Source organism: Muntiacus reevesi, chromosome 22 (assembly GCF_963930625.1).
Source record: "Muntiacus reevesi chromosome 22, mMunRee1.1, whole genome shotgun sequence".
NCBI classification, from domain to species: domain Eukaryota; kingdom Metazoa; phylum Chordata; class Mammalia; order Artiodactyla; family Cervidae; genus Muntiacus; species Muntiacus reevesi.
In genome coordinates, this window is record NC_089270.1 from 49,184,691 (window position 1) to 49,197,770 (window position 13,080).

General features: G+C 41.7%; 1 protein-coding gene across 2 annotated transcripts in view; it reads left to right on the forward strand.

Annotated features, from left to right (window-relative positions):
* Nucleotides 1–13,080, forward strand: part of LOC136152995 (exocyst complex component 1-like) — a 52,419-nt gene that overhangs the window by 29,239 nt on the left and 10,100 nt on the right. Inside the window, exon 9 of one of the 2 annotated variants that reach the window (XR_010660309.1) lies at nt 7,191–7,205. The exons of the other annotated variant lie outside the window; for it this stretch is intronic. The gene's annotated coding sequence lies outside the window, so the exon portion shown is untranslated. Of the gene's footprint in view, nt 1–7,190; nt 7,206–13,080 lie in introns of those variants that run through there. 2 annotated transcript variants of the gene reach the window in all.

Below are 13,080 nucleotides of genomic sequence, written 5' to 3' on the forward strand. Positions count from 1 at the left end.
GGTGTTTTTTTAAGTGGGCTTCCCTGGTGTCTCAGACGGTAAAGCGTCTGTCTGCAACGTGGGAGACCTGGGCTCAATCCCTAGGTCTGGAAGATCCCCTGGAGAAGGAAATGGCAACCCACTCCAGTATTCTTGCCTGGAGAATTCCATGGACAGAGGAGCCTTGTAGGCTACAGTCCATGTAGCAAAGAGTCAGACACGACTGAGCGACTTCACTTCACTTCACTTCATTTTGTCAAGCAAGACCACGAAATGCTTTTATTACCTAACCACTTCTTAGTCAGGCATTCTGACCCTTAGTCAAATGCATGTTGACTGGTGAAAAGTGAAAGTGTTAGTCACTCAGTCATGTTTGACTCTTTGTGACCCCACAAACTAATAGCCCACCAGTCTCCCCTGTCCATGGAATTTCCCAGGCAAGAATCCTAGAGTGGGTTGCCGTTCCATTCTCCAGGAGATCTTCCTAACCCAGGGGCCAAACCCTGGTCCCCTGGACTGAAGGCAGATTCTTTACTTTCTGAGCCTCCAGGGAAGCCCCTATTGATTGGTACTCAGGCTGAATCCCTGGAAGCGATGAGAGGTGACAGAGTGACAAAGAGACAGAGAGAAAGAGAGACAGATTTGGAGTCCAAGTCAGCAAGTGAGTATTTCACGTTTCTGCACAGTCAGGACTTTCCAAGCAAGTTTTACCAGAACCTGGGCTTAAGAAGCATTGGAAGTTAAGTTATGACTATGACAGAATAGTTAGTGAGACGACTCTAGAAAGATTTACCTCCCTGGAGATAAGTGTTTACATTTCAAATGGGGGAAAAATCTGGAGTCAGGACCTGTAGACCAGAGAGGCTTCACTTGTCTTCCTTCCCCCAGAGACATCTGTTTATATTCCAGAAGGTAAGAGCACCGGACCTTTCCCTTATCTTCCCAAGAAAATTAGTGTTAATTAGGCAGAAGAGCTTTCCCTCCCTTTCTCGTGAGATGAAGAAGGGAGCTCTTCCTCTCATGTATAAATTCTGAGGTGCTTATTGGGATAGAGACTCTGTACTCTCCTGCAGTACAGAGTCGGGAACATACAGGGGAGCATCTGACTCCATTCAGCTTACCCTGGGCAAAGAGAGCAACTGATGTAATAAAAACTGATCTCTGCTCCAGAAACCCCATATTTGCATTCAGGATAATATAAATAAATATAGATATTAAAAACCAACCAGCTGTAGAAAGAGGCTCATGCATGGTTCTTCACTGGAGACTGTGACTCAGTGATACTAGGACACATTGTAATAGGTTGAAAGTACTGTGCAGATATAGCAAAGGAGACAGATATATCTCTGGCCTCAGTCCTAATCTGATTCAATCATTTCTGGGTACATTTCAATAAGAAAACTGAGAAATTAGAGTATTTCTAATCTCAAGGAGATAGCTGGAGAAGTGATGGACTTGGAAACCATATCATGTGAGCAAAGGTGGAAGAATCTGAGTACGCTGGTAGGTCATCCCACAGATAACCGGAGATTCACTTCCTTTTGACTGCTCACATACAAGAAGAGGCATATTTTAGCATCATATAAAGAAGACTTTTTCTAACAGAGATTTCAGCAACACAATGAGCTGCTTTGAAAAGTCGTGAGTCCTCTTGTCATCGGAAATAGTCAGGTGGCAGCTGCGATGGCCATCTGTTGAAGGATTTGCAGAAGAAATTTGCATTTGATTTAGAAAGTTGGTCTGTTTGAGATTTTAGGACCCTGACAATTTTATATATCCACCAAGTTTAACTGATCATCATCTGAATATTCTTTTTCTAGCCATTATCCTGTAGAGTTCTCTTCCTTGATAGTCTGCCAAATTCAGAGTTGTTTTAACTTCTGGAGTTGAAGTCAAGACTTTATCACTTACATTGTGATTTCTAGTAAATTATTTAATCTTGTCTGTAAAAGGTGGATATCAATACCTCCTATTTTATTGGGTCATTATGGTGATTAAATTAAACAATGCCTGTAAAGCATGCATAGCACTTGGAACAGAACCTAGCAAGCACTCAATACCCAATGGTTACTAGTTTATTAGCCTCTTCACTTGTCTTACTCCATCTTTCATTTAGCTACCTACTCATCCTTCACATGTCTATTGGTTTAATTTATATCTCTTACTTTCAGTGAGTCTCTCTTGTCACATGATTAAAGAACCACTTGAGCAATTGAATTTTCATACCTTTCCCATTTAAAAATTGTTTTGCTGATATAGTCTATCATGTTAGTCATTTTGCTATCAATTTATGGGAGTTTTTTATATATTAGATCTATGGAAATAGTTGTAACATTTCCCCCAGCTTATCCTTTGTCTTTTGGCCATAGAACTATTGAAGATTCTTTTGAAAGTTAGAGCATGTAGAATATTTTCAAAATATATAATGTTTATCAATCTTTTTGTTCATGCAGAGCCCCCACTTTTATCTTTACTCTTACTCCAAAAGAGAATTTTTAAGTATATATATATATATTTTATATTGTAGTTGACTTACAATGCTTCAGGTTCACAGCAAGGTGATTCAGTTATACAAATACACATTTACTATTTTTTAAATTATTTTCCATCATAGGTTATTACAAGATATTGACTATAGTTCCCTATGCTATACAATAAACCTTTGTTGCTTGATGCATATCTACAAAAGGGGATTAAAAGAAGTAGCTCCTTGCATTAACATTATGAAATGAGCATTCTGATGTCTTTGTAGATACATAAAATAAAGTATTCCATCATCAAGATGCTTCGGCATCATGCTTTTAAAAGGGACTCACACTTCTTGACAGTAATTTTCCCAGTGTCTCTGCTGCTAAAGAATAGCTTTTCTTAACATTCTGTAGCTAAGTCACTACAGAGGCTCACTGCAAGTCTCCAGACAGACTGGAACTATCGTAACCATTATCCTTCAGTTCAGATCAGTTGCTCAGTCGTGTCGAACTCTTTGTGATCCCATGGACTGCAGAACCCAAGGCCTCCCTGTCCATTACCAACTCCTGGAGTTTACTCAAACTCATATGCATTGAGTCAGTGATGCCATCCAACCATCTCACCCTCTGTTGCCCACTTCTCCTCCTCGCTTCAGTCTTTCCCAGCATCAGGGTCTTTTCTAATGAGTCCATTCTTTGCATCAGGTGGCCAAAGTATTGGAGTTTCAGCATCAGTTCTTCCAATGAATATTCAGGACTGATTTCCTTTAGGATTGACTGGTTTAATCTCCTTGCAGTCCAAGGAACTCTCAAGAGTCTTCTCCAACACCACAGTTCAAAAGCATCAATTCTTTGGCACTCAGCTTTCTTTGTGGTCCAACATTCACATTCATACATGTCTACTGGAAAAACCATAGCTTTGACTATATGGACCTTTGTCAACAAAGTAATATCTCTGCTTTTTAATATGCTGTCTAGGTTGGTCATAATTTTTCTTCCAAGGAGCAAGCGTCTTTTAATTTTATGGCTGCAGTCACCATGTGCAGTGATTTTGCAGACCAGAAAATTAAAGTCTCTCACTGTTTCCATTGTTCTTCCATCTATGTGCCATGAAGTGATGGGACTGGATGCCATAATCTTCATTTTTTGAATGCTGAGTTTTAAGCCAGCTTTTTCACTCTCCTCTTTCACCTTCATCAAGAGGCTCTTTAGTTCCTCTTTGCTTTTTGCCATAAGGGTGGTATCGTGTGCATATCTGAGGTTATTGACATTTCTTGTTAAATACCATTATCCTTAACTGCCAGGAAATGATCAGATTGCCAGCCAAACCTACACTTGTGGCAACAGGAAAATTAAGTCCCTGCTGTTTAAACAAAAGGACCTGAATTAGTTGGCAGCAATGCTGATATTTTTAGCCCCATCTTCAGGCCAGTCCCTGAAAGGAGGCAGCCATGCTAAATGCTGGACTTGTATCGAGGCCAGGTTCACCCAGTTCCATTCAGTTCTGTTCAATTCAATTCATAATTCCTGATCTCTCATTAGGTGCCAGACACTCTGCCTGAGTTACGGACGCAAAGAAGAACCCGTTAGTCTTCTGTATACTGTCAGGAGCCCACAGTCTAAAAGGGGAAACAGAATAATCCGTGACAACATTAGAGTCAGCAACATCCAGATATATAGAACATGTTTCGAACATATAGAGCAGAAACCTGAAAGAGAAGCCTCAGTTTACTTCTAGATTTCTCCTTAATGTTACCTGCATACAGCCAACTCTTTCCTGGTGAGTTATCTTTACTCACAACATTTTAAACACCAAATGCAACTTTGTTTTTTGGGTTTTTTTTCTCCTCCTAACATCCAAATACATGGTATCTTTTCCAAAACCACATCTCCAACTCTCTGGACACCAACTGGTCCAAAATTCAATGTCAATTTTGACATTAACTACTTGGAGTTAGTACAGACTCCACAGGTTAAGGGCTCAGTCCTACATGACAGTCCTACTTCAGATGCCTGTCACAAGTTTTGGGGCCCACATACCTCTTACTGACTAGCTATAAATTGGGGGTTCCCATAACCCCCTCAGGTTAGACAATTTATTAGAACAGAACTCAGGAAGACACATTCCTTACTATACCAGTTCATTAGCAAGGATACACTTCAGGAACAGCCAAAATGGGAAAGATGGCAAGGAAGGAGGGAAGGGGCAGGGAGAGCCCAAGGCCTCTCCAGCTCCACCCTTCCTGTTCCTGGTGTGTTCACCAACCTAGAGGCCTTCTGATTCCCGAAGTGTTGAGTTGCTACAGATTTCCAGCAGACAGGCATGATTGCTTAAATCGCTGGCTCTTGGTGGTTAAGTCACTCTCCAGCCCCTCTCTCACTTTTAGAGACTAGGGGTGGTGCTGAAAATTCCAAGCGTCTAATCAAGTCTTGGCCGTTCTGGTGGTCAGCCCCATCCTGCAGCTATGGAGGGTCCTGCTGGAGTCATCTCATTCAAACAAAGTTGCTCCTGTTACCCTGTCACTCAAGAAGTTCTAAGAATTTTAGATGTCCTGTTCCAGGACTGAGGACAAAGACCAAGCATCTTCCTTATTGTGCCATGCCAGGACATTTTTTGCAATACATTGAGCCTCTTACATCCCAGACCACACTTACTATCCACCTCTTACCTCTTTCCTGCCCCAACACATTTCTTTTTCTTTTTCTAAAAGATTTATTGATTTTATTTTATTTATTTTTCTTGGCTGTGGTATGTCCTTGCTGCATGAGGACTTTCTCTAGATGAGGCGAGTCAAGGCTACTCCTCATTGCAGTGGCTTCTGCTGTTGCAGCTCACGGGCTCAGAGGTTGTGGCGCACTGGCCTTGTTTGTTGCCCCACAACATTTGGGATCTTCCCAGACCAGGGAATCTAAACTGTGTGCCTTGCATTGCAAGGCAGATTCTTAACCACTAAACCACCAAGGAAGCCCCCCATCACATTTCAAGGTGGCCTCCTGACTCTGCACCCAGGGGGCTGCACAACAGCACATTCTTCAGGCTCTGAAACTCAAAACCTTAACATTTGCCTGGATTCTTTCCACTACTTCTCTTCGAGACGCTGACCCCTCACTGTGCCCTGAACGCTCTTTCTTTGTAGTATTTCTCACTTTTCCCTCAGGCCTTAATCTCATCATTAAAATAACCTCTTGTCATATTGGAAATAAAAGCAAAAATAAACAAATGGGACCTAATGAAAATTAAAAGCTTTTGCACAACAAAGGAAACTATAAGTAAGGTGAAAAGACAGCCCTCAGATTGGGAGAAAATAATAGCAAATGAAGAAACAGATAAAGGATTAATCTCAAAAATATACAAGCAACTCCTGAAGCTCAATTCCAGAAAAATAAACGACCCAATCAAAAAATGGGCCAAAGAACTAAACAGACATTTCTCCAAAGAAGACATACAGATGGCTAACAAACACATGAAAAGATGCTCAGCATCACTCATTATCAGAGAAATGCAAATCAAAACCACAATGAGGTACCATTACACACCAGTCAGGATGGCTGCTATCCAAAAGTCTACAAGCAATAAATGCTGGAGAGGGTGTGGAGAAAAGGGAACCCTCTTACACTGTTGGTGGGAATGCAAACTAGTACAGCCACTATGGAAAACAGTGTGGAGATTTCTTTAAAAGCTGGAAATAGAACTGCCATATGACCCAGCAATACCAGTTCTGGGCATACACACTGAGGAATCCAGATCTGAAAGAGACACGTGCACCCCAATGTTCATCGCAGCACGGTTTATAATAGCCAGGACATGGAAGCAACCTAGATGCCCATCAGCAGATGAAGGGATAAGGAAGCTGTGGTACATATACACCATGGAATATTACTCAGCCGTTAAAAAGAATTCATTTGAATCAGTTCTAATGAGATGGATGAAACTGGAGCCCATTATACAGAGTGAAGTAAGCCTGAAAGATAAAGAACATTACAGCATACTAACACATATATATGGAATTTAGAAAGATGGTAACGATAACCCTATATGCAAAAAAGAAAAAGAGACACAGAAGTACAGAACAGACTTTTGAACTCTGTGGGAGAAGGTGAGGGTGGGATGTTTCGAAAGAACAGCATGTATATTATCTATAGTGAAACAGATCACCAGCCCAGGTGGGATGCATGAGTCAAGTGCTCGGGCCTGGTGGGCTGGGAAGACCCAGAGGAATCGGGTGGAGAGGGAGGTGGGAGGGGGTATCGGGATGGGGAATACGTGTAACTCTATGGCTGATTCATATCAATGTATGACAAAACCCACTGAAAAAAAATAATAAAAAATAATAATAATAAAAATAAATAAATAAATAAATAAAATAACCTCTTGTCCTCGATAATATTGTTCTCTGCACCATTCACCCTTCAATTTTTCTACTACTCAGATTCACTTTCCCCAGACTAATTTCATCTTGCAATTTTCAGTTTAAAACATGTTATATAATTCTCCACTGTATTCTGGATAAAATTCAAGCTCTGAAATCCATCCACAACAGTGAAATGGACAGGAAAGGTAGGAGGAATTCCACATGGATGGAGAGGAAGGGAAGCCTAAGGAAAGTACTGGCAGTCTCTGCTTTTCCATTCAGAATGGATGGAGCTGGGCCACTCGTGGCACTAAGACAGGAAGGGTGTTTAAAATATGTGTAATAGTGAAAAGATGCTTATAATGGACACCTGAACATGTATGTCCTCTAGGCTCTGTAGGACATCCTCATGGTTGATCCCAAGTGGAGCAGAGGACGGCCTCACCCAGATGGGAAGAGATGGGCTCCACCTTCAGGTAAAGGGCCCTGAGCCCCAATCCTGAGTGACCTGGTCACAGGCGGCTCACCGCACAGCTCGCCCCTTATTCTCTACAGCATCCCACCACTCTCCTGGTCCCACATGAAAATCACCTTTGGTCTGGGCTTCAGATTTTTGCTTTGCTTTGTTTTTTTTTTTTTTTTTTTAACATTAAGATAGAGAGTATTTGGGGGTACACTGGAGCAAGAATGGATATTCTGTGCTAAATTCACCGGATTCTCTAATTTTGCAGTGTCCAGGGATTTTGGTTTTAAGCACTGGCAAGCACTCTCTTTGGAATTTTCATTCTGGCCAAATGACTATCCAGCATTACAGCACCTCTCTGCCAGTCTCCCACTCAGAAAGGTGACAGGGTGAGAGCTTTGGCTTTGTTTTGTTTTAATGAAAATATAGTTGATTTACAATATTTTGTTAGCTTCAGGTATACACCAAAGTTATCTGTTTTTATATATATATGAATCCACATTTCCCTAATTCTTTTGCACTATAGTTTGTTACAAGATATTGAATATAGTTCCCTGTGTTACACAATAAACCCTGCTGTTTATTTTATATATGGTAGTTAGCATCTACCAATCCTATGCTCCCAATTTATCCCCCCCCCCACCTTTCCTCTTTGGTAACCGGAAGTTTCCTTTCTATGTCTGTGAGTCTGTTTCTGCTATGTAAATAAATTCATTTTTACTATTGTTTAGATCCTGCATGTAAGTGATATTAGGGAGTGTTTGTCTCTGACTTACTTCACTTAGTATGATCATCTCTAGGTCCATCCATGTTGCTGAAAATGGAATGATTGCATTCTTTTTCATGGCTGAGTCAGGATGAGAGTTTAAATACCCCCAGGAAATGTGTTTCCGCTTAGTAACACTTTCCACGGGGCATTCATATGGAATAATTTGTCAGGGCCGCACCCCAGACTGTCTGAATCGAGCCTCAAAAGACTCCTAAATCCAATCTGTGTCAGAAGAGATCCATCTCCAGAACCAGCCGAGAGGGAGGAATTTAAACTCCAGAGTTTGGGGAAGTGACATGAATGATTACTTGAAAAACCAAGAATGTGTCAGTCATCCTCAGAATCTTCAGTAAGAAGCGTCTGTGAGAGGGACTGCTTCAAGCAACTCCAATACTAGATGGAGAAGCCGGAACTAGAACCAGAAATGCCCCCAGGGTAGAAGCATTCTGAAGAACCATGACCCAACAGCTTCAAGATCTGATTTTGTCTTTTATTAAAAAGTGAGAGGAAAAATAAATAAATAAATAAAAAGTGAAAGGCAAGGGATGGGGGCGTATAATCACACTCTCTTCAAAATCCAGATAGAAATTACCCTCTTAAAGAAACAATGCTTCTTTAAAAAAAAAAAAAATATTTCTTTATTTGGCCGTGCCAGGTCTTCATTGCAGCATGTGGCATGTGAACCCTTAGTTTCAGCATGAAGCCACATGTGAAATCTCGTTCTCTGACCAGGAATCGAACCCTGGGCCCCTGTATTGGGAGTGCAAAGTCTTAGCCAATGGACCACCAGGGAAGTCCCTTAAATTTTGTGTTTTTCAATTTTTTGGCCTCACTGTGCAGCATATGGGATCTTTAGTTCCCTGACCAGGAATCCAACCCTTACCCTCTGCGTTGGAAGGACAGAGTCTTAAGCACTCAATGCTTCTTTTTTATACTTCATTTATTATCAAAGTATCGTTGAACCACAATGTATTAATTACTGTTGTACAGAAAAGTAACTCAGTCACACACACATATTCTTTCTCATATTCTTTTCCATTATGGTTTATCACAGGATATTGAATACAGTTCCCTGTGCTATACAGTAGGACTGTATTGTCCATTCATTCTATGTTTACCAGTCCTCATCTTCTAATCCCAAACTCCTACTTCTCCCCTCTCTCACCCACTTCCTCCTTGGAAACCACCAGTCTATTCTCTATGTTCTTGACTCTACTTCTCTTTCACAGACAGATTCATTTGGATCATAGTTTAGAGTTCTCATGTATGTGACATCCTAGGGTATTTGTCTTTCTCTTTCTGACTTACTTCAAAACAATGCTTCTTTAAAACAAACGCTAGCCTCTCCCAGATGTCACAGTGGGTAAGTGATTAGGTTTCACAGATTAATAAGTAGCTATGCATATGCATGCAGTCCAGAAATGCACCAGGAAGGGGAAGTTCCAAACCAGATAGAGAAAGGCAGTGGACCTTTTCTCTAAAAGGGAATGCAAACAGCCAAGACTCTTGATACCCCATGAAGCATCAGAGATGGGGAGAATGGAAAAAGATTTTCTTTCTGGGATTTGCTGCCAACACAATGAGCCCCTGACACCAGCTGCTTTGATTCAAAGCAGACATTCATTCTGCACTAGATAAACTTTGGACTTTGGGGGGAAGCCGCCAGAGCTAGCAGCCTGCTTTCTAATGGAAATGTTTGAACTGGGACAGTAAATTCTGAGAGTCCCCAAAAGCTGGTAACCCAAACAGCAAAAATAGAAAGACTATCTATTCATTTGAAAGTGCTTTAAAGATGAATTCCTGACTTGTGGAAGTTACTTTTCTTTCTTTTTTTCTTATTTTAATAAGCTGCTTCAGCAGCAGTGTTTCTTTCTTTCTTTTTTTTTAGTAGCTCAGTCATGTCCGACTCTTTGTGACCCCATGGATTGGCTCCTCCGTCCACGGGATTTTCCAGGCAAGAGTACTGGAGTGGGTTGCCATTTCCTTCTCCAAGCAGTGTTTCTTATTCAAGTATTTTCTAAAGCAAGCAAGGCTATAGATAAGGCTACTATGGTAGAAGAAGCAGAGCGTCAATCCAAACAGAAGTGTCCATCTTTAGGATGTCTGAAGTCTCTAAAAACTTGGTTGGTCATGGGAGCCAGAAATACAGGAGACATACACTAAGAATGTGTTGAAACGACAGGCCTCATCTAAGTTTCTCTTGAGAATGAAGAACATATTTTCCCCAGGAAGTCCAAGGCAAGGAGGACCCACAGCGTTAACCTGCATACTGGATTTAAAGAAGCAATCAAGCACAGACAGTCATTTCTAATTCCCAGATGTTCCCTACTTTTTTGAGAAGTGGTTTCTCAGATGGGAGCACCGGCTCAAGATTGTTTAAGCTAGTGTGGCTGGAGGGACGACGTACCCAGCATTGATTCTGGTGGGGATCTGAATTCCAGATACTCTCATCTATTTTACCTGATTCTGAACTGTGAACTCTTCTTCAGCCCAGTAACCTAATAGCTAATTCGCATTTTCTCCCTCTGCATGACAATCCTGACCCCAGTTAAATCAGCGTTAGTGCTTCAGGTGTGGTGGTGCTCGGTCACTCATTGTGTCCCACCCTGTGTAAGCCCATGGACTGCAGCCCACCAGGCTCCTCTGTCCATGGGGCTTCCCAGGCAAGCATACTGGAGCGGTTGGCCGTGCTCTTCTCCCGGGGATCTCCCTGACACAGGGATCAAGCCCACGCCTCCAGTGTTTCCTGCACTGGCAGGTGGATTCTCCACCCCTGAACCACCAGGAAAGCCTGCTTCTTGTGCCTTCATATTGTCTTTTCTCTGCATGTGTCTGTTTCTCTTCACATAGTGTATTTTTTTTTCATCAGTACACCAGGCATACTGAATTAGGGGTCCATCCTATACCAAGGTGGCTTCATCTTAATCAGTGACACCTGCAATGACTCTATTTCCAAATAAGATCACACTCTGAGGGGCTTGGACTTCAACAGATGAATTTCGGGGAGGACCTAATTCAACCCATAACACTACATAGAGTTCTATCACAAAGCACTCATTTAAATTCATTGAAATGCTCTCAGCAAAGAACTATAAAAATAAGAAGAAAGGAAAAACACAATTTGAATAATCTGGGCGGTTTTGCCCACTATTTTACAATACATTATGCTACTCAGGGGAGACTGAGATGGAAGATGAGATTCTGCTGTTCACTCAGTCAGATGCAATTTCCTTTAACCTCTTGGGAACTCAGCATGAAGTCACTCAGAATATGATCTAGTGTTTAAAAATACGTATTTGATAATATGTGATATTTTTCCTAGAGGCTGGCTTTATTATTTCACTTTGGATGAGAGGCTATTTCGTATTTTGCTGGGCTGCTCTAGTTTGCTCTACAGGGATGGTAGGAAAATGCTTTTAAACTTCATTGGATTCTTTCACTTTTACCTAGACTGCCCCCTCCATCCCTCTCTCACTGCAGCCATAACTAAACAAACAAGCAAAGGTGGAAAGCTCTCAGCTTTTCAGTGAGACAAAGAGGGAGTGAAGATGGAAAAAAAGGATACAAAAAATGAAAAACCTTAATGCAAGTGTAAGGCTCTATAGGCTATATGACACAGTCTTTTGTCTTCCTGCTTACCCAGACTAAATAAAAATGTCAAAAACTAGGGGAATGTGGTGGGGTGAATGGTCGCCCCCCCCACCCCCCCACCCCCGCCAAGAGATAGGTCCACATCCTAATCCCCAGAACAAGTAAATGTTACCTTATTTGGAAAAAGGATCTTAGTAGATGTAATTAAATTAAAGACCTTGAGGTGAAGAGAGTACCTGGATTATCTGGGTGGGTCCTAAATCCAGTGATAAGTGTCTTTATAAATACCACCATTATGGCAGAAAGCAAAGAAGAACTAAAGAGCCTCTTGATGAAAGCGAAAGGTGAAAAAACTGGTTTAAAACTCAACATTCAGAAAACTAAGATCATGGCATCCGGTCCCATCAACTTCATGACAAATACATGGGGAAACAACGGAAACAGTGATAGACTTTATTTTTCTGGGCTCCAAAATCACTGCCCATGGTGACTACAGCCATGAAATTAAAAGATGCTTTCTCCTTGGAAGAAAAGCTATGACCAACCTAGACAGCATATTGAAAAGGACAGACATTACTTTGCCGATGAAGTTCTGTCTAGTCAAAGCTATGGTTTTTCCAGTAGTCATGTATGGATGTGAGAGTTGGACCATAAAGAATTGATGCTGAAGAACTGATGCTTTTGAATTGTGGCGTTGGAGAAGACTCTTGAGAGTCCCTTGGACTGCAAGGAGTTTCAACCAGTCCATCCTAAAGGAAATCAGTCCTGAATATTCATTGGAAGGACTGATGATGAAGCTGAAACTCCAAAGCTGAAACTTCAGTCACCTGATGTGAAGAACTGACTCATTGGAAAAGACCCTGATGCTGGGAAAGACTGAAGGTATGAAGAGAAGGGGATGGCAGAGGATGAGATGGTTGGATGGCATCACCAACTTGATGGACATGAGTTTGAGCAATCTCATGGGAGTTGGTGATGGACAGGGAAGCCTGGCAAGCTGCAGTCCATGGGGTGGCAAAGAGTCAGACACGACTGAGCGACAAAACTAACAGAGGATTTCCCTGATGGTCCAGTGGTTAAAACTGAGCCTTCCGATGCAAGGAGTGCAGGTTCGAGCCCTGGCTGGGGAACTAAGATCCCACATGCCTCAGGGCCAAAAAACCAAAACAGAAAACAGAAACAATATTGTAACAAATTCGATAAAGACTTTAAAAATTGTCCACATCAAAAAAATTTTTTTAATCTTCTTAAAAAAAAAAAAGACACGCGGGAGATTGGAAGATACAGAGAAGAAAAGGTGGAGGCAGAAATGCGAGTGAGGTTGTCACAAACCAAGGAAGCCAGAGAATGCCAACAGCCACCATGAACTGGACGAGGGAGGGAAGGACTCCCCTCCAGAACCTCTAGAGGGAGCACACACAGCCCTGACAACATGCTGATTTCAGACATCTGCTCTCC